Source organism: Apostichopus japonicus, chromosome 5 (assembly GCF_037975245.1).
Source record: "Apostichopus japonicus isolate 1M-3 chromosome 5, ASM3797524v1, whole genome shotgun sequence".
NCBI classification, from domain to species: domain Eukaryota; kingdom Metazoa; phylum Echinodermata; class Holothuroidea; order Aspidochirotida; family Stichopodidae; genus Apostichopus; species Apostichopus japonicus.
The window spans coordinates 946,299-956,298 of NC_092565.1; the positions used below are offsets into that span (position 1 = coordinate 946,299).

At 55.8% G+C, this 10,000-nt stretch overlaps 3 non-coding genes across 3 annotated transcripts in view; all 3 read right to left on the reverse strand.

Moving 5' to 3' along the window:
• LOC139968410 (large subunit ribosomal RNA) overlaps positions 1–807 on the reverse strand; it is a 4,028-nt gene extending 3,221 nt beyond the window's left edge. Inside the window, exon 1 of the ribosomal RNA XR_011793409.1 lies at positions 1–807. This exon is cut by the window's left edge and continues 3,221 nt beyond it. This is a non-coding gene — a ribosomal RNA (large subunit ribosomal RNA).
• A 434-nt stretch (positions 808–1,241) lies between these two features.
• Positions 1,242–1,401, reverse strand: LOC139968222 (5.8S ribosomal RNA). The gene has a single exon (XR_011793259.1). It is a non-coding gene; the product is annotated as a 5.8S ribosomal RNA (ribosomal RNA).
• A 605-nt stretch (positions 1,402–2,006) lies between these two features.
• Positions 2,007–3,884, reverse strand: LOC139968341 (small subunit ribosomal RNA). The gene has a single exon (XR_011793346.1). It is a non-coding gene; the product is annotated as a small subunit ribosomal RNA (ribosomal RNA).
• Positions 3,885–10,000: the final 6,116 nt, after the last annotated feature.

The window sequence follows — 10,000 nt, forward strand, 5'->3', positions numbered from 1 at the left end:
CCGCCGGCCACGCGACAGCAAGCTGTGCACGCGACCGACGGAGACGCCGGTGGCCCGGACCCCGCTGCCTGAACCCCCGGGGGGGCAGGCCGTCACGCAGAGTCCTCGACAGAGAGCGCAGTGAGCAACCGTGACGGGCGGCGTAAGACGGCGAGGGCCGAAGCCCCCGCACGCCGCAGCCTCGCCCGCCCCTCTGCTCCGCTCTTCGGTCGGTCGCCGGGAAGGGCGCCGAACGGTAGAAGTGCGACGCGGACCGGACGGCGAAGCGCCGCGGGTCGGTCCCGAGGGATCCGAACCCGCACACGCTGCCGCGCCGACCGCGCCTGAATCAACCGGACGCCCCATGTAGCATGCGGCACTCATCCGTTTACTTCTTGGCAGTTTCACGCAATGTTGAACCCTCTCTTCAAAGTTCTTTTCAACGTTCCCTCACGGTACTTGTTGACTATCGGTCTCGTGCATAGTATTGAGCCTTGGATGGAGTTCACCACCCCTCTTTGGGCTGCATTCTAAAACAACCCGACTCTTGGAAAGCTTTCCCTCCGGCCTTCGAGTCCGCCCTACGGGCCTTACACCCGCTGCGGGTAAGCTGCAGCCCCGATCACAGTGGACTGCGGCCGGACTCTGTCGACCGGAGTTCAGTTTCCTTACGCCACAGGTCCCTCGCACCGCAAACGGGCGCGGGGATTCGGCGATGGGCTCTTCCTGCTTCGCTCGCCGCTACTGAAGGAATCCTTGTTAGTTTCTTTTCTCTCCGCTTAGTGATATGCTTAAATCCAGCGGGTAATCTCATCCGATCTGAGGTCTGGAATCGTGAAAGACACGTGGAACGTGATCGGAGTCATAGCGGCGACCCGGGGTCTCTCCTTCCCCGGCGCTCCCCGAAGAATCGGGTCGCCGGCGGGAAAGGGTGGCCTACCATGCGCCTGCGAGAACGCAGACGGGAGGACGAGAGACCCCGCGATTGGGTCGACCGGCTCTGCCCGGCAGAGGCTCCTCGACCGTTCCGGGGGGTCGGACGCTGGACCGCACCACGGGCGCATACGTCTACACCCCGATGGCACGTCGCACGACCGACGAACCCCCGGTTACCGATCGAGCCTGCTCGCCGAGTTTCACCGGCGCCGACATCACAGAACTCCATCTGACACTGACCCGACGCAGCCGGCCGTCGAAGGGACGGCTGCGGCCGGGCGCTCCTCCGGCGCGCGAACACGCCGACTCTGTGAGTGATTGTCTTCAGACGCTCAGACGGACGTGGCTCGAGGAGCAGAGCATCCCCGAGCCGCCATTTGCGTTCGAATAAGTCGATGATCAGTGAGTTCTGCAATTCACATGAATTCTCGCATCTAACTGCGTTCTTCATCGACGCACGAGCCGAGTGATCCACCACCAAGAATTGTCATTTGCCACTGGAAGACTCCCGCGTTCGCAAACTCTCCTCAGAGCCGAGGGAAGAAGTGGAACGGAAGGAGAAAGGACACGGGGACTCTGTGCCTTCTTTGCTTGTGACTGGAAAGAAATATCCTCCGTCGAGCCGAGGGGGGAAGCGGGCTCCCTCCTTCCCCCCACCGCCGCGAGGGCGGGTCGCGCGAGTCAGACTCGCCGACTGGGGGGAAATCGGGCGACACCGGTGCCCCTTCTCTGCCCTGCGGAGAATGCCTCGAGGAGCGCCGCGCCGCGGACGGCGACGGCGTCTCCACCCTTGCGGGACTTCTCCCTCGAAGCTACCGGGAGTGCGAGACTCCGTGAGACAGACGACGAGAGAAGAACCGGGTACTCCCCGGGCTGGTCTGTGTGTGACACGCCCGTCTCCTTTTTGTCGGAGAGAGCGAAGGCGAAGCGCGGGGTCTGACCTCGACCGTGGAACGGGGAAGGAGGCGGTGAAAACCCCGCTCGAGTCCCCCCGGCTTTTCCAATTTGCTCTCTCCGCGTGTCTCTCTGTGACGGCTTTTCCGACATTCCCCCTTTGTTCCCTCTCCGATCACGGAGGGGAAGGGTTCTGTTAATGATCCTTCCGCAGGTTCACCTACGGAAACCTTGTTACGACTTTTACTTCCTCTAAATGATCAAGTTTGACCGTCTTCTCGTCGCGCCTCGACAACCGGCCGAAGCCGGGGGTGCCAGACGGTCGATCCGATGGCCTCACTAAGTCATTCGATCGGTAGTAGCGACGGGCGGTGTGTACAAAGGGCAGGGACGTAATCAATGCGAGCTGATGACTCGCGTTTACTTGGAATTCCTCGTTCAAGGGACACAATTACAAGTCCCTGTCCCCAGCACGGAGAAGTCTCAGCGGATTACCCGGACCTTTCGGCCGAGGGCAAATGTACCCGCTGCTTGCGCCAGTGTAGCGCGCGTGCGGCCCCGGACATCTAAGGGCATCACAGACCTGTTATTGCTCCATCTCGTATGGCTGAAAGCCATTTGTCCCTCTAAGAAGTTCGCGGCTCACCACGACGGGTGGCCGGACTATTTAGCAAGCAAGAGTCTCGTTCGTTATCGGAATTAACCAGACAAATCACTCCACCAACTAAGAACGGCCATGCACCACCATCCACAAAATCAAGAAAGAGCTCTCAATCTGTCAATCCTCACTGTGTCCGGGCCGGGTAGGTTTCCCCGTGTTGAGTCAAATTAAGCCGCAGGCTCCACTCCTGGTGGTGCCCTTCCGTCAATTCCTTTAAGTTTCAGCTTTGCAACCATACTTCCCCCGGAACCCAAAGACTTTGGTTTTCCGGAGAGTTGCCCGCCGCGTCATGGGAGGAACGCCGGCGAATTACGAGTCGGTATCGTTTATGGTCGGAACTAGGGCGGTATCTGATCGCCTTCGATCCTCCGACTTTCGTTCTTGATCAATGAAGACATTCTTGGCAAATGCTTTCGCTGTCGGGCGTCTTGCGACGATCCAAGAATTTCACCTCTCACGCCGCAATACGAATGCCCCCGGCAGTCCCTCTTGATCATTACCTCAGGATCTCAAGACCAACGAAATAGAACCGAGGTCCTCTTCCACTATTCCATGCTGAGCTGTTCGGGCACTTTGGCCTGCTTTGAACACTTCAATTTTCTCAAAGTAAACGTTCCAGTCTCGCACGGCACTCAGTTAAGAGCACCGCACGACCAACCGAATCACTGGCCGGGAAAAATCTCCCACGACTCCCGTTTGACGGGGAGAAGGGGAACGGGCAGTGCACGCCTCACGGCGGACCGCCCGCCCCGGCCAGAAATCCGACTACGAGCTTTTTAACTGCAGCAAATTTAATATACGCTGCTGGAGCTGGAATTACCGCGGCTGCTGGCACCAGACTTGCCCTCCAGTAGATCCTCGTTAAAGGATTTAAAGTGTACTCATTCCGATCACAGGGCCTCCGAAGAGGCCTGTATCGTTATTTTTTGTCACTACCTCCCCGTGTCAGGAGTGGGTAATTTGCGTGCCTGCTGCCTTCCTTGGATGTGGTAGCCGTTTCTCAGGCTCCCTCTCCGGAATCGAACCCTGATTCTCCGTTACCCGTCACAACCATGATAAGCGCATAACTTACCATCGAAAGTTGATAGAGCAGACTTTTGAAGGGAGCGTCGCCGGTGCAAGACCGTGCGATCGGCATGATTATCTAGAGTTCACCAGCGGAGACCGGACCCCGAAAGGACCGGGCTGGCCTTGTTCCTAATAAGAGCACGCTTCCCCCGAAGGGTCGGCGCTTTGTTGCATGTATTAGCTCTAGAATTACCACAGTTATCCATGGTATAAGACTTTCTCCAATAAACCATAACTGATCTAATGAGCCATCTGCAGTTTCTCTTGTATGTTCAGGATTGTACTTAGACGTGCATGGCTTAATCTTTGAGACAAGCATATGACTACTGGCAGGATCAACCAGGTAACGGTCGACAGAACCGGGCTGGGCCCGTTCGCCGTCCGGGAGTCGCTCTCGCACTCCCCTCTCTCTCTCTCTGAATTCTCAATTGTCGATGCCGTGCTATTACGGTACAGTGATCGAAGAACCGCCCGAAGGGATTCTCGAGGTGTGTATCTCTACCCGAGTCGACTGGGTCGTCTCGAGAGGAGTCGCAGTGGTCCCGCCTCGGAGACGGGACCGGTTCGAAGCGACGCGGGAGGGCGACGGCTCGTCCACTGGAACAGGGGAGAGCAATCGCACGCCTCGAGCGTGCATTCGTTGCTTGGATGAAAAAGCCCGTACCGAGCGCCGAGTGCAACACATGGTCGCAGCAACGGCAGCATGCCCGAACGGGTCCCGTGGAGAAAGCTCGATATCTGACGACACCGAGGTCCTGCTCTTTCTCCACCGGGGGTTCTGCGGATGAAAAGGCTCAATATCTGAACGTCGATATATACGTGTGCACGGAGGGACACCTCTGCTCACGGGGCGAGTGGGTGAAAACCCCCGCTCTGAGCGCCGAGTTGCAACACATGGTCGCGATGAAACGACGGCTGACCCTACCGAAAGGGCCCGCTGGAGTCCAACCATGACACGTATACACACACGACAGACATTAAAAGCCTTCTCGAGTCTTGGATCGACTCTACTACCCCCCTCATATATAGAATCCGATTCACTCTGCCCGCTCGTTCTGACCATTGGATCACACACTTAAGCCAATACCCGCTACACTTAAGAGATCTCGAAATCTCGAACGAGACCCAGATTCTCTGCGGGTGAGTCGGGCGGCCTGCCGTCGCCGTCGGCTTGCCGTTTGCCTTTCGCCTGGTCGCATGGCACTCGTGCCATCGACCACGCAACGCGAGAGGCCTTCTCCCTTCTCCTTTCTCTCTCATCTCTACTCTCTCTCTTCTCCACCGGGGGTTCTGCGGATGAAAAAGCTCAATATCTGGGATTGTATATATACATATGCACGAAAGAACCTTCTACTCACGGGGCGAGTGGGTGAAAACCCCCGCACCGAGCGCCGAGTTGCAACACATGGTCGCGATGAAACGACGGCTGACCCTACCGAGAAGGCCAGCAAGGGTCTGACGTGCAAAAACATATTTACGCACCACAGGCAAGGAGCCTTTTCGAGTCTCGGGTGGACTCCCGTCCGCGAAAGCTTCATATCTGAACGTCGATATATACGTGTGCACGGAGGGACACCTCTGCTCACGGGGCGAGTGGGTGAAAACCCCCGCTCTGAGCGCCGAGTTGCAACACATGGTCGCGATGAAACGACGGCTGACCCTACCGAAAGGGCCCGCTGGAGTCCAACCATGACACGCATACACACACGACAGACATTAAAAGCCTTCTCGAGTCTTGGATCGACTCTACTACCCCCCTCATATATAGAATCCGATTCACTCTGCCCGCTCGTTCTGACCATTGGATCACACACTTAAGCCAATACCCGCTACACTAAAGAGATCTCAAAATCTCGGACGAGAGCCACACCTTGCGGATGCATCGGGCGGCCTGCCGTCGAGGTCGGCCGTCGCCCCGTCTCACAGACTCGTGCAACACGACGAGTCCCAGCCTACGCCTGTGTGCATCACCGTCGGCCTAAATCTCGGCCCTCGCCCGGTCGCATGACACTCGTGCCATCGACCGCACCATCGACCTTCTCACCCGGGAGCAACCCGTGTTTTCAGAGGAGTGCCGGGGTTGCTCCCGTGCCGGGTATGTCTTGTCCGGCGGCGCCCCGTCTCACAGACTCGTGCAACGACAACGGGTCCCATGCCTACGCATGTGTGCATCACCGTCGGCTAATTACTCGGCCCTCGCCCGGTCGCATGACACTCGTGCCGTCGATCACACCATCGACCTTCTCACATGGGAGCGACCCGTATTTTCAGAGGAGTGTCGGGGTTGCTCCCGTGCCGGATATATCTTGACGAAATCAAGGAGATATATGAGGAAACTTCTACAATTTGAAGATCGACCGGCGAGACAAGACACTCCCCTTAATATATAATCCGATTCACTCTGCCCACTCATTCTGACCATTGGGTCACACACTTAAGCCAATACCCGTTACACTAAAGTTGACCATGTTTTGTTTTTTTTGATATTATTATTATTATTTTTTTTTTGTCAACGTCCTCTGTAACGAAGTCAAAACTCTATGCATGTGTTCGCGTGTCGTTCTGCCGTCTCCGCCGGGCACATCCCAGCCAGCGCCCGATACATTTCAGTTGACAACGGTCACAACTCTATGCATGTGCTCGTGGGTCGTTCTGCCGTCAACGTCGGGAACACACAGGCCAGTACCCGCTACATTAAAATTGACAATGGTCACAACTCTATGCATGTGCTCGTGGGTCGTTCTACCGTCAACGTCGGGCGCACACAGGCCAGTACCCGATACATGCAAGTTGACAGTGGTCACAAACTCTATGCATGTGTTCGCGTGTCGTTCTGCCGTCTCCGCCGGGCACATCCCAGCCAGCGCCCGATACATTCAAGTTGACAACGGTCACAACTCTATGCATGTGCTCGTGGGTCGTTCTACCGTCAACGTCGGGCGCACACAGGCCAGTACCCGATACATGCAAGTTGACAATGGTCACAAACTCTATGCATGTGTTCGCGTGTCGTTCTGCCGTCTCCGCCGGGCACATCCCAGCCAGCGCCCGATACATTCAAGTTGACAACGGTCACAACTCTATGCATGTGTTCGCGTGTCGTTCTGCCGTCTCCGCCGGGCACATCCCAGCCAGCGCCCGATACATTAAAGTTGACAACGGTCACAACTCTATGCATGTGCTCGTGGGTCGTTCTACTACCGTCAACGTCGGGCGCACACAGGCCAGTACCCGATACATGCAAGTTGACAGTGGTCACAAACTCTATGCATGTGTTCGCGTGTCGTTCTGCCGTCTCCGCCGGGCACATCCCAGCCAGCGCCCGATACATTCAAGTTGACAACGGTCACAACTCTATGCATGTGTTCGCGTGTCGTTCTGCCGTCTCCGCCGGGCACATCCCAGCCAGCGCCCGATACATTCAAGTTGACAATGGTCACAACTCTATGCATGTGTTCGCGGGTCGTTCTACCGTCACCGTCGGGCACACTTGAGCCAGTACCCGCTTGACTTTTTTTTTTTTTTTTTAAGTCAACGTCTTCTTCAAGGAAGTCCAAATTCTATGCATGTGTTCGTGGGTCGTTCTGCCGTCTCCGTCGGGCACACACAGGCCAGCGCCCGATACATTCAAGTTGACAGTGGTCAAAACTCTATGCATGTGTTCGCGTGTCGTTCTGCCGTCTCCGCCGCGCACATCCTAGCCAGCGCCCGATACATTCAAGTTGACGATGGTCACAACACTATGCATGTGTTCGCGTGTCGTTCTGCCGTCTCCGCCGGGCGCATCCCAGCCAGCGCCCGATACATTCAAGTTGACAACGGTCACAACTCTATGCATGTGCTCGTGGGTCGTTCTACCGTCAACGTCGGGCGCACACAGGCCAGTACCCGATTCATGCAAGTTGACAACGGTCACAAACTCTATGCATGTGTTCGCGTGTCGTTCTGCCGTCTCCGCCGGGCACATCCCAGCCAGCGCCCGATACATTCAAGTTGACAACGGTCACAAACTCTATGCATGTGTTCGCGTGTCGTTCTGCCGTCTCCGCCGGGCACATCCCAGCCAGCGCCCGATACATTCAAGTTGACAATGGTCACAACTCTATGCATGTGTTCGCGGGTCGTTCTACCGTCACCGTCGGGCACACTTGAGCCAGTACCCGCTTGACTTTTTTTTTTTTTTTTTTATGTCAACGTCTTCTTCAAGGAAGTCCAAATTCTATGCATGTGTTCGTGGGTCGTTCTGCCGTCTCCGTCGGGCACACACAGGCCAGCGCCCGATACATTCAAGTTGACAATGGTCACAACTCTATGCATGTGTTCGCGGGTCGTTCTGCCGTCAACGTCGGGCACACACAGGCCAGTACCCGATACACGCAAGTTGACAATGGTCACAAACTCTATGCATGTGTTCGCGTGTCGTTCTGCCGTCTCCGCCGCGCACATCCTAGCCAGCGCCCGATACATTAAAGTTGACAGTGGTCAAAACTCTATGCATGTGTTCGCGTGTCGTTCTGCCGTCTCCGCCGCGCACATCCTAGCCAGCGCCCGATACATTCAAGTTGACGACGGTCACAACACTATGAATGTGTTCGCGTGTCGTTCTGCCGTCTCCGCCGGGCGCATCCCAGCCAGCGCCCGATACATTCAAGTTGACAACGGTCACAACTCTATGCATGTGCTCGCGGGTCGTTCTGCCGTCAACGTCGGGCGCACACAGGCCAGTACCCGATTCATGCAAGTTGACAACGGTCACAAACTCTATGCATGTGTTCGCGTGTCGTTCTGCCGTCTCCGCCGGGCACATCCCAGCCAGCGCCCGATACATTCAAGTTGACAACGGTCACAAACTCTATGCATGTGTTCGCGTGTCGTTCTGCCGTCTCCGCCGGGCACATCCCAGCCAGCGCCCGATACATTCAAGTTGACAATGGTCACAACTCTATGCATGTGTTCGCGGGTCGTTCTACCGTCACCGTCGGGCACACTTGAGCCAGTACCCGCTTGACTTTTTTTTTTTTTTTATGTCAACGTCTTCTTCAAGGAAGTCCAAATTCTATGCATGTGTTCGTGGGTCGTTCTGCCGTCTCCGTCGGGCACACAATCAAGCCAGCGCCCGATACATTCAAGTTGACGATGGTCACAACACTATGCATGTGTTCGCGGGTCGTTCTGCCGTCAACGTCGGGCACACACAGGCCAGTACCCGATACATTCAAGTTGACAACGGTCACAACTCTATGCATGTGCTCGTGGGTCGTTCTACCGTCAACGTCGGGCGCACACAGGCCAGTACCCGATTCATGCAAGTTGACAACGGTCACAAACTCTATGCATGTGTTCGCGTGTCGTTCTGCCGTCTCCGCCGGGCACATCCCAGCCAGCGCCCGATACATTCAAGTTGACAACGGTCACAAACTCTATGCATGTGTTCGCGTGTCGTTCTGCCGTCTCCGCCGGGCACATCCCAGCCAGCGCCCGATACATTCAAGTTGACAATGGTCACAACTCTATGCATGTGTTCGCGGGTCGTTCTACCGTCACCGTCGGGCACACTTGAGCCAGTACCCGCTTGACTTTTTTTTTTTTTTTTTTATGTCAACGTCTTCTTCAAGGAAGTCCAAATTCTATGCATGTGTTCGTGGGTCGTTCTGCCGTCTCCGTCGGGCACACAATCAAGCCAGCGCCCGATACATTCAAGTTGACAATGGTCACAACTCTATGCATGTGTTCGCGGGTCGTTCTGCCGTCAACGTCGGGCACACACAGGCCAGTACCCGATACACGCAAGTTGACAACGGTCACAAACTCTATGCATGTGCTCGTGGGTCGTTCTACCGTCAACGTCGGGCGCACACAGGCCAGTACCCGATTCATGCAAGTTGACAACGGTCACAAACTCTATGCATGTGTTCGCGTGTCGTTCTGCCGTCTCCGCCGGGCACATCCCAGCCAGCGCCCGATACATTCAAGTTGACAACGGTCACAAACTCTATGCATGTGTTCGCGTGTCGTTCTGCCGTCGGGCAAACCTATGCCAATACCCGCTTGATTTTTTTGTATTTATTATTTTTTTTTTTTTGTCAAGTCTTCTTTAACGACGTCACAACTCTATGCATGTGTCCGTGTGTCGTTCTGCCGTCTCCGTCGGGCACACACAGGCCGCTAGTACCCGATACATGCAAGTTGACAATCTTCACAAACTCTATGCATGTGTTCGTGTGTCGTTCTACCGTCGGGCAAACCTATGCCAATACCCGCTCGATTTTTTGTATTTATTTATTTTATTTTTTTTTGTCAAGTCTTCTTTAACGACGTCACAACACTATGCATGTGTTCGCGTGTCGTTCTGCCGTCTCCGCCGGGCACATCCCAGCCAGCGCCCGATACGTTCAAGTTGACGACGGTCACATCTCTATGCATGTGTCCGTGTGTCGTTCTTCCCGCCTCCGTCGGGCACAT